Source organism: Corvus hawaiiensis, chromosome 19, assembly GCF_020740725.1.
Source record: "Corvus hawaiiensis isolate bCorHaw1 chromosome 19, bCorHaw1.pri.cur, whole genome shotgun sequence".
In the NCBI taxonomy this organism is placed as follows: domain Eukaryota; kingdom Metazoa; phylum Chordata; class Aves; order Passeriformes; family Corvidae; genus Corvus; species Corvus hawaiiensis.
Window position 1 is genome coordinate 2,196,369 of NC_063231.1, and position 13,799 is coordinate 2,210,167.

The window sequence follows — 13,799 nt, forward strand, 5'->3', positions numbered from 1 at the left end:
CGCCTGGGTGCCACCGTGCCCACGATGGAGAACGCTGCTGTCACTTGTCACCATCCCCGTTTTTGGTGATTTGACAACAGGAGCTGCTCCGAGCTGTGCTGCGATGGCAGAGATAAGAGCGGGACAGGGTGGGCAGCAGAGGCGATGTTCCGTTTGCAGAGGGCAGGGCAGGAAGGGTGAGACGAGAAGTGTTAACGCTCCATGAGCTTATCTGACGGCTGGAACTGGTCGGGTTTGAGGGCTGGGCTTTTTCTTTTCACTTTTGCCATTGACAAACACCACTTTTCTTGCTCTTCCTCTCCCGGAAAGAGCTGATTGCCTTCCTCCTTCCCTCCCTCTCCACCCAAACCCAGCTGGTGCAGATGTTCCAGCTGCTGCTGCTTCACTGGAGCCGGGAGCACCTGCCCCAGCGCTGCCCAGCTTCATCCCGGCTCTGCATCCTGAATTTTGGGGAGAAATTACCCTGTTTGCCCCTTTTCAGGGAAATTTATGCCCATCACTTCAGCAAGCCGGACCTTTTTTCCCTGCCTGTGGCTCTCTGCTTTCTGATGCTGCTGTCCAGCAAAGGGCCTTATCCAAGCCATGTTTATTTATAAGAGACACTTTTATTTAGGGGGAAAAAAAGATACTTTTCAGACAAAACAGATTTTAAGGGCAATAAATCGTTCTGGGTCTCTCTATCTAGAGCTCACTTATCCTCTGACGTTAAATAGATGAGGTTTTTTAACCTTTTGTAGTGACTGCCTTTTTCTGGGCTGCTGATGCCCTCCCAGCCCAAGAGATGCCTCATATCCAGCTGTGGCTCAGCAGCAATTTCAGTTTGGCTGGACCTTGAAATTAGTCCCTACCCTTGTGATTGAGTTGTCAGCACTTGCTGAGGGATCATTTATTGTGCTGTCCCTTCCCATTCAGACAGGAAAGCCTCACACAATAACTTCACCTCGTGGAAAAGGTCATGCCCAGAGTTCACAAAACACTGTCTGTATTCCTTTATTTATTGCTTAGCCCCCCAGTGCCCATCCCATAAGCCACAAAACGAGGAAAGACCATTAGAAACACTCTACTTTGGCACATTCCCCCTGATTTGGCAGAATTTGGGTTGAGGCTTTTGGTTTGTATTTATGTGAGTCTCAGAAAAAGCAGGAAAAAGCTCAGCTGGAGATTCCCAGAGAGCCCCATTGCAGAATCCGTGCAGGATTTATGGGTCTGCATCCAGCCCATAAATCAGTTGAGGGCGACTTGAAACCCAGGCCAGGTTTGCCAGGACAGCCCCAGACTGATCCACAGAGCCTTGTGCCCTGTTCCTGCCCTGCCCCTGATTTTCCATGTCCCATCCCTTCTGCCCCCAGTGCTCCACGGCCACCACACCTCCCGTTTCCCTGTGTGCCCACGTGTGTCGTCCCCAGCGTCCCCACGTCAGCGATGTCCCGGGGCAGCCACCGGCAGAGCCGTTATCACTCGCAGCAAATGGTTCTTTCCCCTCCACGTATTTTTATTTTTGAGTGTCAGATGTGGAAAACCCGACAGGATGATCACTCAGCGTGTACCTTGTGCCTGCTGCCTGCTGGGAAGTCACAGCAGACATGACAAATGAGAGAGGGAGGAATTTAGAAAACACCAAATGGCTCAAAAGGCAGCAGGGCAAATCAAGCCCAGCCCCGTTGTGGTTTTGCTGGTCTTGATAGAGCTGCAAAACCAAGAGACAAATACTCAGATGTTCCACTGGTTTGTCAGCTGGCAACTGGTAAAAATCTTTTCGCACTTTTCCTTGAAGAGGCATCATTTTTTCTTGCCACAGAACTCCTGTGGGCACAACAAGGCGTTCCCCAAAGAGCACTGATGATCTCATCCCGGGAAACCTTCATCCCGAGCAGTGCTCCCTACTCACAGCACAAGTGCTGGATGATTCTCCCTTTGCTCTGGCATCTGTTTCCCCATCAGGGCTTCCATGGGAATTAATATCCAGTATCATACCTGCTCCATCCTGCCCGCTCCGCCAGTCCTCCATGGGGAGGATGTGCCACATGCCAGCGCCACAAATCCTTGAAAAGCCTGAGATGGGGAGGGTGGGAATTACCCAGTGCCCACGGAGCAAAGCCAGAACAGAGACAGGCCCCGAGGAGCTGGAACTGGGCTCCAGCCGTGGCCCAGGGCCTGCTCCCTGTCACAAGGTGTAACGAGACCCTCCGGCCACGCGATGTTTTCCTGCCCTAAAAGCCTCGGCAGGGATTTGAGGGGTGGAATTCAATTCAGCTGCTGCAAGAATCGATGCAGATTTTAGGCCAGATGTGTTGGTGGCAGCCCTGCCCAAAGGCAGCTGTCCCTCCCTGCGTGACACCTGTGCCTTTGGGGACACATTAAGGATTGTCCCCACGTGCTTGTGGCTGTCACAGGAGATGCTGGAAGAGCCTCTTTCTCCTGCTAAATGACCCCTTCCGTGAGACACAGGCTTCCATGGATTAGGGATTTGGAATCCATCTGTGTCCAGCGTGAGGATTCACAGCAGGGAGAGACGAGATGGGACAGTCAGCATTCCAGGTGCTCCACAGTGAGGTATTTCTCATTTTCCCCCTGTGTTCTGCTGGAAACAGCTTTTGAGTCCAATATGCAGCAATATCTGACAGCCACCAAAAGGGATTCACCTCATGGGGCGATGCCAGATCCCAGAATTACAGGAATTCTTCATGTGCACAGTGTCCTTAGCAAAGCTGTGAGACCACTGGGGTAATTTTCTTCATTGTAATTTCAGCCCTGATCACAATTTTCCAAATTTGGAGAGCCCACAAAAGGCAAAAAGAGGAAGACAGAAACTTTAAAATGACCTGGACAAAGCAGATCAGTGGGCTAAAGAAATGTGAGAGGAAAAAAATACTGTTTAAAGGCATAATAATGGTAAAAGGGTGGGATACTGGTGGTCCAGCAGCAGAAGAAAAGGATGTAACCACGTTGCCACACTCAGTGTAATACTTTAATTTTCACCTCGTTTTAAAGCTGCCTCTGGTTTCAGTCACCATCCGCCAGGAATACCCTGGAATTAACTCTATTGTGGTATTTTCAGCAGTAGCAACACTTTCCTCTGAAATGAAGTCCTCCAAGAACTGCTCTGGCGAGGACTCTGATCCCATTCAGAGGAAGACACAAGATTTATTCCTGTGTTCACTCCTGTCACCAGGATCTGCAGCTCCTGCCCTTATCGCAATTAATTTTGTCTCCCAGCATTTACCCAGGTTTATGCTGCAGGCACTGGAGGGTTCCACAATCCCTGCCTGGGGCAAGATAATTTCATGTCCTTCTGAACCCTCGGAAGGTACAGCAAGATCCCTGGAGCACAGAGCACTCCGTGAACCTCTTGTGAGAATAAGGATCCCTCGTTTGCCTTGCCTGGTAGTTTGAGTTTGCATTCCAAGCATGATTTTTTGCAGGACTCTGGAATTTCTCATTAACTGAGGTACAACCATTTCTAGGAGTTTCTGAGGCATTTTGCAAATATTTGTAGCTGGGGCATGTGGCAAAAAGGGGTTGAAGGGAGACATAATTGATGTCAGCTCAGCAACACTCATTCATCAAAGGATAATTGTGCTAATTAAAACTTTAGCCATAAGTCATGTCCATCCCACAGATGGAGGCCCCATCCCAAGTGTCCAAGGCCAGCTTGGATGGGGCTTGGAGCCACCTGGCATGGTGGAAGGTGTCCCTGTGGAACTGGATGATCTCTGACGTCCCTTCCCACCCAAACCGTTCCATAATTCTCTCTCTATATCCCCACAAATTTGAACCATATTTGAACCAACAATTCTTCACCTTCAGCTTGAGTGGTGAAACAGAACAAACCTCACAAGAAAACCCATTTCCATCCTTTAATTTTTAAGCAGAGCAGCTTCCAGGAGGACTGGGATGGCGAGCAAAGTTGTTTTCTCCTTGAGGACTGAGGAGATGAAACTTACCCCTCGCAGCTGCCTCAGTCATTCCCTTGCAGGCACATTCACCTGGCTCCTGCAGCAGCACAGAGCTGGCACTGCCCCCCTGGCACTGCCTGTGATGAATTTGAGCTGAGCTCAAGGGGTACGAGCCCATCCCGGGCTTCTCTTGGAAAAGGGATCGATGCCTCAGCTGTAAAGAAAAGAATCTGAATCACAATAGAGGTTGCTGGAGGGAGGGCTTTACAAAACATTTGCTGTTTCTAATTTTGGTAAGGAAATAGGCAATTACTGCCTTAAAAAATTAAATGTCATGTCATTTCAAACTCTCTTTGTTTCTCATAAACATCTTGCAACTTGTGACAGAGGTTGCTGGAAATCTCCCCTGATAGCAGTGCCATGTTGGCCAGGAGATGTTTGCTTGGTGCTCCAGCCTTCTCTTCATGTGGGTTGGACTGGTTTGTAGTCAGATAATAAAATCATCTGCTCAATTTAGCTTTAAAACATAAACTTGAGTGGGTCAGTGTTCATTTTCCAGCAGCTCTACCTAATCTCTCCAGAGAGGCAGCTAAAACCGGGTTTGGCCAGCACTAAACCCCCGTTTGCCAGCTGACTTCAGCAGAGGGAGCCTGGAATGTTGATGTGTTCGTCCCCAGGCTTTGGCTGAGGTCCAGCTCTACCTGCTCCCCAAAAGGCTGGGTGGGTCAGGGTGAGCTTGTGTTTGTACCCCTTGGGGTCTGAGTCACCTCCACACCTCATCAGGGTGTAATTTCTGAGGTAAAACACGGTCTGTAGGCTGGGCATCAGCCTGTCTAGATTTTGTCCTAGAAGGTTGAATTCATCCCTAATCCAGTTTTACAAGGGCTTTCTGCCACAGCATGTGATCTGCAGTTACAGCACCCTGTTGAGTTGGGGTTGGCACCCACTGGACACTGAGCACCAAACCCTGCAGCCAGATTTTCCTTAAAGGATCTCCCAAAGCCACTGGTCCTTTTCAAGAGGAATTCTAGGCTTAAATCCCAATTGCCTGAATGAACTCGCTGGTCTCAAAGCCAAGCAGAAATCCCACCACTGTTACCTGCACCGTTGGCCCAAACTCTTATAAAAAATCGCTGCCTTGGAAGCCGATGTCTCATCAAAGGAATTCTTCAGGGTCTGTCATGTCTTTCACCCTGTAGAGTTCCAAGTTGGAGAATGATATGAGATGCTTTATTCCTAGAAATCTGTGAGGTTTGAAGACAGGGAATTAAAAGGCAAATGGGTGCCTCCCACCTTGCCCTGCTCCTGTGGGCTGGAGCATCCTTAGTTTTTAATTAATTTTAAACGTCACCATGTGTTACTTTTACATCTCCATGGTTTTATCAGACTCTGGAAGCAAAGGGAGAGTCACCAGTGGTGGGGCAGGGACACACAGACGGACACAGGCGTTTGTGCCAGAGCCCAGCTCAGCTGTCCCCGCTAATCCAGCCCGCCCGGGGCAGAGGGAATTAATTACAAAGCTTGGGAAGAAAAGTCAATAACAGGATTGAAACATTCCCACAGGTTTCTCTTGAATGAGATCTCCCAGATAACTTGTGCTGATGGTAAAATGCGGTGCCAGGTGAGATTTTATCACTAATTAGAGGGACACAGTGCCCAGACTTCAGCCAACTCTTGGGAAGCTCCATGAGATCATGGACGAACAGGCTCCAAGGAAAAAAAAAGGCAATACAGATGATTTTCTCCAATAGATTCACCTGTGATAAGCACATTCCAATGACTCAGTGCAGAGCAAGGAGGTGCTGGAATTTTCTAATCCATGAAAATATTATGTAGCATAGAAAAATCCAATCAATGCCTATTTTTTTCCTCCCCACTGGTTGTATTTAAAATTAAATATAATGAATAGGAAATCTGTGGACATTTGCTGTCACCCATGAGTGCTCTGCCCATGAGGTCACTCTTTGTAACGTGGCAGGGAATAAAAAAAATGCATAAAATTACTTCCAGTCGGTTCTGAGGTAGGTCCTGAGTGACCAAATTCCTTGTCCTTTGAAACCAATCCAGATCACGTTGGCTGAGTCCTGATTCAGCCTGGAATTTGTTTTTCCCATCATGTGAGAGGGAGAAAACATCCCGTCCAAGGAGGGCGATGTCAGCTCGGACACAAACGCCTGGCACAGAGACACGAGGAGAAGGCTCAGCAATGTGAGAACTTTCTGCATTGCCTCGTGCACAAAACCCTCTTGGAAGGACTCGTAACAAACTGAAAGCTCACTGGAAACCTCTCCCTTGTTTGTTTTGGCTTCCAGAGCTTTTCTAAGTGTAATTACCAGCAGTTGAGAAATGGAGAGGGCGAAAGAATCTTTGTGGTTCGTGCTCAGGGGCGGCGGCTCAGGAGACCTGGGTTGATTTCTGACCTCTGTCGTGGTGTCACAGCAGGAAAATGAGATTTCATTCATCTGCAGGTCCATTCGTACAAACAGGGGTGAGGCTGCCCTGCAGCAGCAGCTCCTGGCACTGAGGTGAACGCTCCACGTCCTGCTGATTTAATGGCATTCAGACAGTTAGATATAATTATATCTCCATTTTTAAGGCTCTCCAGTGCTTATATGTAAATATACAAAACTGTCTTACCAGCACCACGCTGCTTCAGAGGGGGAAATCCCCCATTCCTGCACACAGCTGCACATCCCTTTAAGCCAGCGGATCCAAATGGATTTGTGCCTTGCAAGGACCAACGTCTTCATTAAGATCCCTCTTTGCTGGGCAGTGACAAATCTTTCCCTCAGAACACGGTGATTAAGGTTTAATTTTATTCCGGATTATGAGCAGCTCCTCTTGCAAAGCAGCCCTGGGCCGGGGTTGGGCACATATTGCCTGGAAATGAACGTTCCTCCCCAAAGTGCTTAAGCAGCTTTGGATAAGAATTGATGGCTTCAGGAAGATTAGGAGCATAAGAAAGATCTCTGGGTTAAGAGGACGTGCAGAGAAAGTGCCATCACGGGTTCAGGAAGAACCGCTGCCACCTCTGAGGGTCTGAGGCTTCCACATTGCTTGGAGGAAGTTGGTGGGAAAAGCTGGGTTAGTGAAGGTGATGGATTTACAGATAGGTGAAGACAGCAAATATATGGGGATCTGGTGTGGGCTGTGTGTTTATAAATCATCAAAGCATCAGCAGGGAAATTTCCAGGCTTCCATTTGCTTTGAGAAACAAATCAGCACTTTGGGAGGTTTTATGATGTGGCAGCAACCAGGAGCATCACATGAGATGAAGTTTAGGTGTCATCTTAAACAGGGTGGGGAATAAAATCTGCCTTGTCCAGCCCAAGAGCTGAGTTTGGTGGATGGGCAGAGGCTGGAGGAGAAGCAGAGGGAAAGGAAGAGAAGCCTCCCAGGGCTGGGATGCAAATATTTGTCCTGATGCAGTTCCCTGTTCCTGCAGATCCTCTCTCCTCTGCTTTTCCTCACAGGTACAGGTTTATTCTGCCAGAGAATGGCATTTAAACACCACCAATTATGACTATTTGTTCTCAAACACATGTGTTCCTCCCTCCCCTGAGAGCAGGGGGAGGAGGACAGCGATGAGAGCCGGCGAATGTTTCACCCTCGCTGCAGTGACAGCTCTGATTTGTGACACAGCTTGGAATAAAACGCCGGTAATTTTTCATGGAAAAAACAGTGGACATAATTTTTGTGTGTTTCAAAGAGAACAGCAGAGAGCTGAAATGCCTGGACACACCATTGTGCGAGTGCCAAAATCCTGCATGGATATAAAACTCAGTGTTTTCCACCCGGAGAAATAACATTACAATCAGCCCCAGTTAAGCAGATTCTGCTTGTTTATTGTTTTCCAGTATCTGCAGCTCTGCTCATCAATTTTTCACATTATTCCTTGGCTGTTTCCTCGTGCTCAGTCTCTCTGCTGGTTTGTTTTGTTCTCTGGGGATTTCTTTCATAAATTTTTATTATTTCCTCCGAGAAATCTCTTTTTATGATTTCCAACGAGCGTTGTCACTGTGATAGGGTGGAGGGAGAGGAGAAAGCCAGGCAGCGGAAACTCCTTTAACTTAAAATGCCATGGAAAAACCCCTCTGGCTCCCTGTCAGCCCAAGAAGGTCAAACATAGTCCGAGCTGCAGCTCTGCCAATGGATCCTAAATCCAGTATTTAATATCGATCTCCAGCTCCATAAACACCACCCTGCCAGTGCTGACAGCAGCCCCGACATCAGCGTGATGAAACAGGGCACAAGAATGACTTCACACCAGCTCTGCTCCCAGCAACCACTGCAACAACACTGGGAAAGACCTTCAGTGTGTTTAATTAGTTCTTAGTAACAAGGTTGGGTTGGAGGATGAGGTGGGATTGAGGGGAGCAAAGCTGGGCTGGCTCAGTGCTTGGGGCAGGGGAGATTGGACACTGGTGGTGCAGGGGTTTAAAGCCGAGTTTAAAGCAGATCTTGGGCTCACCTCGGCTGTGGCAGGAGATTTTCCAGCCATATGCAGCACCGGCCCAGCACTCAGGTGGTTGGAGCTGATCTCCAGCTTTGGAGGAGGTTTTTGGAGATTCATCTTCAGTTTTCAAAGAGATTCATGGAGATGTATCTTCAGCTTTGAGGGAGATTTTGGAAATCCATCTGTCAGTGATCTGGCTGAACCCAACACTACCCAGGGGAACAGGAAGGGTCCCAAGGAGCAGAGCTGGAACCCTGGTGCTGCAATCCCATGGAAAGCCAGACTTAGACATTCCCAAAATGCTGGGCACATCCCTCTGCAGAAAGCTGGACCAGGGCTGTGCTGCCATCCCTGCCCTGCCAGTGCTGAGCCTGAGGATGTCCTTTCTGAATTGAATTAAAATCTAGAACCAGTACCATTAAATCACCCAAAACCCAACAGGAATATTTAGGAAAAGTGAATGTTTCGAGTGACCACGGTGGGATTTCAGGAAATGGTTCTGAGTGACAAGAATTCAGATAGTAACTCTTTTTTTTTTAATAAAATGAAGGCAGCAGGAAGAGAATTTTGTCAGACTTGACAAAATTCCTTTTCACCTACCCCAATGATCCCCACCTTCATTCCATCCGTGAAAATCCATGCCTACACGAGTCAATAAAAGCCAATCCAAGGGGAACAGCATGAGCCAGAACTTGGCATTATGTAAATAAAGCACTGAGGTGACATCACTGGGGCAGCAGGGATTTATACCAGCCGAGGATCTGGCCCATAAAGTGGGAATAACTCCCCCTGGTCTGTGATTTATGCTCTCCAGTTATTGACTGCTCCGAAATAAGCCCTCTGTTATAAACAATCCGGGCAGCAAAGAAGGCAATTGTGCCTTAACGAGCCCATGGTTCAAAGCACTGCCCTGCTACATTGACCCTTCTATAGATCAGAAAGTCTCCTTGATTTAATTACCTCACAGAACCCCAGACCAGACAGCTCCAAACCTCATTTATGCCCTGATCTTGCTATTTATTTTTATTTTGGTGTACTTCATAGTGATTTACAATTCAGCCAAGGGACTCTTCAGGCAGCCAAGGAGAATTGTTTAGAGGGGTTTGTGTGCAATTACATTTTTCTGAGGGAAAAAAAAATGGAAAAAAGGCACATTTTGAGACTTAAAGATCTTGTCTCCTTTCCCAAACACAAACAATAAGCAGTTCTGCCTTTTTAAGTGCAAAGGACTAGGAACTTCAAGGGTAGAATTAAGGGAATTTAAATCAGAGGTGAGCCACTGCACACACTGGAAATGTTCCCATTTGGAAGTTCCCAATCCAGTCGTGCACACAGCTTTCAGCAGATATTACAGGATTGTTCCAGCAGGATTATCTCAGCTACCAGGGTATTTATTTTCCCCTTCCAGTCTGTGGCACAGAGCAGTGGAAATCATACGATGTTCCCTCACATCCACCAACGCCTCGTCCCTCCTGGCTCAGCATGTCTCAGGGCCTCTCATTTAAGGAGCCTTGAAACATCCCCAAAAATTAATGAAAAAATTATTCAAATGACCAATATTACATCTTAATTTCTTCTGGAGCAACACTGGACTGCAACCAAATGTGCAGCAAACAGCCCTGGCTCCTCTCTGCTGCTTCCTCGGCGCCGCAGCTCACAGGATTCGATTTCCCCACTGGCAGGGAGGGATGAGAGATAAAATTATCGATTAAAATCACAGAATCACGGAGCAGTTTGAGTTGGAAAGGACCTTAAAGCCCATCAGCCCCACCCCTGTCGTGGGCAGGGACACCTTCCATTATCCCAGGGTGCTCCAAGCCTGGCCTTGGACATTGCAGGGATGGGGCAGCCACAGCTTCTCTGGAAGTTTTACTGCAGAGAGCATCGATGTTGGCCACAGATCTTGCTGAGGGCTGATTCAGGTCAAAAAAGGGACCAGGACTGGCTGTGCCAGGCTGGAGGTTGTGGCTGGATTGGGTTGGGACCTTGCATCCACCTGCCCCAGGACTGAGCAGCTCTGGCACCTTCAACGCTGTCAGATGTCGGAGCAGCTCCGCACTTTGGTGATTGTGTTTCACCCTTCACATTCTTGTTTTGTGACATAATTGGATCATTAAAACTGCCACATTATTCCCTTTCTTCCTCTCCCTCCCCCCTTGATTAGCAGAGACACTTATTATCACTTTAATAGGGAGAAACAAGTTCCCTCTGTCCTTTTCCAGTCCTAAAAATATGAGAGTGTATTTTCCAGAGGAGCTGGTGATTGAGGCTTAAATGTTCCACCAGAATACATTAAAATGCTCTAAACATCAAGGTGAAAAAGGGAGTCCTGATACCCAGAGGAAAGTGGGGTGCTTAAGCTGCAATAATTACAGCACTGTAATTATTGGTGCTGTCAGAGCTTACAATCTGCAACATTATATTTAGGCCCCCGTCCAATCCACAAAGAGATCTCTAAAATAATTGCAAAAGGACCTCACTTGAAGACTGTTTGTTTTGGAAAAATAGAAATCTTTGCTCCATTTAAACATATTTCAGCTTGGAGAGCAGTAATATTTTATTTGTGTTGAAAGAAGGCAGGGGCTTATTCAATATTAATGTATGGTTTACAGCGTGGGTTAAAGTTCTTTTCTTATTCTACTCTGTAACCCTGCCCAGGAGACTCCACTCCTGGGGGAGAAGAAGTTTCTGCTGAAGGGACTTGAAATTAAAGAGAAATAATATTCACAGGGTATGAATCTGCCCAAATCGAGATGTTTTCTGCTCAATGTTCTGCTAGATTTTGCACATTGGTGCTAATTAGTGCTGTGAGCTAATTAAGAGCAGTATGTAAGTAGGACACCAGGCAGGGCAGTGTGCTCCTGGCCAGGACAAAGGGACCTGACCCATTCCTGCTGCAGGCTCTTGGTTTGGAGCCCTCTGAGCCCCAGACAGGCGCTGAGAGTTGTGCCAAAGTCACTCCGTGACATTAAAGACTCAAAGTCCAACTGCCTGTGGTCAGAGACAGGAAAGGGATGGAAAACAGGTACCAGGAGAGCAAGAAAAGGGAAAACCAGACCCTGAATCAGGGGGATGCCCTTTAATGACTGAGCTTTAAGGTCCCTTCCAACCCAAACCATTCCATGACTCTGTGATTCCACCAAACCAGGTTTCCCTGGGGAGGTTGGCAGCTGGCAGGTCATAGAAGGAATGGGTTTTGGGTCCTCCTGAGGATGCACAGACCCAAAAAAACATTTTCTGCCTTCTTGATGTTTTTCTTTGCTTTGTTCAGTGGAAGAAAAGGGGAGAAGGGAAAATGTTTTAAGTCCTGGTGGCAGTGGCTGTGGCTGAGCTCTGGCACGACCCTTCAGGCTGTTCACGCCCCTCTGGCCACCAGGGTTTCTGCAGAGCTGTTCCAGCAGTCCTGAGCCACCTTCCAGGCAAACCCTCTGGCCCTGGGAGCTGCACAGTCCTGCCAGGTCCTCACCCAAATCCCAGGGCTGGACTGGTGCTGGATCACACGGCACAGGTGGGATCTGCTGGAATCACCAGGGGTTCAGGGGCCAAACCCCTGCAGGACACAGAGCTCAGCTCAGACCTTCATAGACCCCCTGACCACTGGGGTGCTGCTGGTTGTGGTCACCGAAGGCCCTGCATCCTTCCAGGGTGGCATTTAGATGGGTGGCAGTCAGTCCGTGGCACAGCTGAGGGACTGGCACCTGGAGAACCATCAGCAACACAACCCCCAGGGACAAAACTCCCAAGGAAAAGAGCTCTGTGTGGAGAGAAAAATGGCACCAGTAACAGCATGGAGCTGAACTGGCTGCAGGCAAATCCTGGGCATTTTCTGCCCAGATGTGATTGGAATTGTGGCTGTGAGTGCCTCGAGGGCACAGGTAGGGAGCACACCAGAGGTACACAGGTGTCAGGAATTCCCTGTCCCTCTGCAGTGGGATTTGCAGTGCTCTTCCAGCCTGGGCACTGCCCTGGCACTGCCTCCACCTGTGCCAAGGCTGGGTGCTGCTGGAGTGACTCTAAAATCCAACCCAATCTGCTTTTGATACCACAAATGGGGCAGGAGGAGCAAAACCCGTGGTGATGGACACTACTGACCATGTGCCTGGGACTTTGATTAATTACAAATCAACAGAAGCCTGCAGAGGCTCAGAAAGTCAGATCAGTTTGGGTGTTGTTGCTTTAGACATTAACCAAGCCCTGCTGCAGAACCCAGAGATCCTGAGGGGAAAAAGCTCCTTCCCCCATAATTTTACCTCGATCTTTTTAAGTTTCAGGGCTCCCAAGTGCTGGGGACTCCTCTGCAGGCAGCAGCTGAGCGGGGCTGTTTATTTATCAGAGTCAACCAGAGCCACACAAAAGGTTATGGCCATGGGCCAGATGTCTTTGACATCATAGCCTGTCATTAATGGCATAAATCCTCCGTGATTTCATTTCCCACTGAGCCAACCAGCATCTCTCTCAGATTATTTCAAAGGGGAAAAAAGTCTAAACATTTACCTTCAAACCCCAAACAGATCGTATCATTCTATTCTGCTTGCCCAATATTAAATATATTCTCTTGCACATGGCATTTTTATGGCAGGTTGTGACCACTGCTGGAGCTCATTTCAGCTGGAGATATGCTCAGAAAGAAAAATTTTCTTATGGTTCCCTGAGGGGAAAACAAAAAAAAAAACGACATTTCATTCAACAAAACCTTTTCCAACCACTGCACTTTGCTGGTTTAATGTATTTTTGTCCCCCAGATCTCGGTGTGAGGGAGAGAAATATTTAAAAGCTGGTTCTCTGTGCCACAGCCTCTTCTCTGTGAGAATATTTAACATGGACAGGCTGGAAAAATTTTCCTTCACACCATTTTTGTCCCCTTTTTTTCCATAATATCAGTAATACACACGTGGTTATGTGAAAAATAATAAGAAATCACTCTGAGCATGAAAGGTCTGAATATCCCTGTAATACCTGAGTATTTTAATTTAAATCCTTTGGGATTTTAAGTCTTCCTGGCCTTCTGCTGCTGGACAATGCATTGCTTGATAAAAAAAAAAGGTGAAAATATTTGATAAGAATATCAGATAATTTTTGACCCATCGCTGCTGGTTACTGAACTGGGCCTAAAATGCCCAGGAAAAGTTTTCCAAACCAAGGCTGGCACCAAACCTGCTGGGATAAACCAGGAATTCTACATTTATATGCAAAAGCAGACAGTCAGACTGTTTGGTTTGACCTCACTTTTGTGAATATTTGCTGAAATTGCTCCAGATTGCTCCATTTGAGATGAAAAGAGCCTGACAGGACTCCTGCCCCTGGGAGCAAATGTCCAGAAAGTCAGGGAAGCTCTCACTTATCAGCTGCCCTGAGAGGAGAAGTTAATTACCTGCAATTACAGACGAGTCCTGAGATCCAAATGAATTCAAAGAAAGCAAATTTAGGCTCAGCCCAAGCCCAGATTG

General features: G+C 47.6%; 1 long non-coding RNA gene across 2 annotated transcripts; it reads right to left on the reverse strand.

The window, feature by feature from the left end:
- Positions 1 to 3,729: 3,729 nt before the first annotated feature.
- LOC125335870 lies at positions 3,730 to 6,681 on the reverse strand. Of its 2 annotated transcripts, XR_007207572.1 has the most exons (4): positions 6,534 to 6,681; positions 6,230 to 6,440; positions 4,996 to 5,089; positions 3,730 to 4,110 (listed from the first exon to the last, which is right to left on the reverse strand). It is a non-coding gene; the product is annotated as an uncharacterized LOC125335870 (long non-coding RNA). The 2 variants fall into 2 exon arrangements; XR_007207571.1 differs by having other exon boundaries at positions 4,996 to 6,440.
- Between the last annotated feature and the right edge of the window lie 7,118 nt (positions 6,682 to 13,799).